At 44.6% G+C, this 823-nt stretch overlaps 1 pseudogene; it reads left to right on the forward strand.

The window, feature by feature from the left end:
* Positions 1–454: 454 nt before the first annotated feature.
* LOC126005368 (uncharacterized) lies at positions 455–573 on the forward strand (annotated as a pseudogene).
* Positions 574–823: the final 250 nt, after the last annotated feature.

Raw genomic sequence — 823 nt, forward strand, 5'->3', positions numbered from 1 at the left:
TCTCAGACTCATGGCCCACGGGCCGCAAACGGCCCTCCGTACATTTTGTGGCCCTGCCCTAGCGGAATCATTTTGTTTTGTTTTGTTTTGTTTTGTTTTGTTTTAGTTGCTTGGATCATACCCCACAATGTTCAAGGCTTACTACTGACTTTGCACTCAAGGATCACCCCGACTTTGCCTCCTGCGGCCCCCAGGTAAATTGAGTTTGAGACCCCTGCCTACACTCTTCATCATATGACTTCACAGTCACCTGTCCAGCCCAGTCAGAGGATCTATCCCTCTGAGCCGTTCCCATGTAACTTCTGTTACTTGGTCACATGCCCTTAAGGAATCTTGGGAAATGCAGATGTACTGTATCCAGAAAGAAGAGGACACAGATTCTTCGTGAATAGCTGATAATCTTTGACTCCCAACTTTTAAGGCAAGACTCATGAGGTAAAGAAATGAATATATAATTTATGGCCATACCACCCTGAACGCGCCCAATCTCATCTGATCTTAGAAGCTATGCAGGGTCGGGTCTGGTTAGTACTTGGATGGGAGACCGCCTGAGAATACCGGGTGCTGTAGGCTTAAAAAAATGAATATATAAAGTCATTGGCTATTTACAAATGATGGGATCAGTTTTCTTTGGAAGCAAAGGGCAAGAATTAAATGAGAATTGAGCATTGAGTGGAAATAAAAATGGTAAATACTCAACCCAAGGTCAACGACAATAGAATCAAGAGACCCAAACTACAACAAGCTAGACACAAAAGGGATTGTTACACTAGCAATCCAGGGCGCTAAGGGTGGAGGTCTGGGAGGCAGGTTGGGAACTATG

Source organism: Suncus etruscus, chromosome 3 (genome assembly GCF_024139225.1).
Source record: "Suncus etruscus isolate mSunEtr1 chromosome 3, mSunEtr1.pri.cur, whole genome shotgun sequence".
Lineage (NCBI taxonomy): Eukaryota > Metazoa > Chordata > Mammalia > Eulipotyphla > Soricidae > Suncus > Suncus etruscus.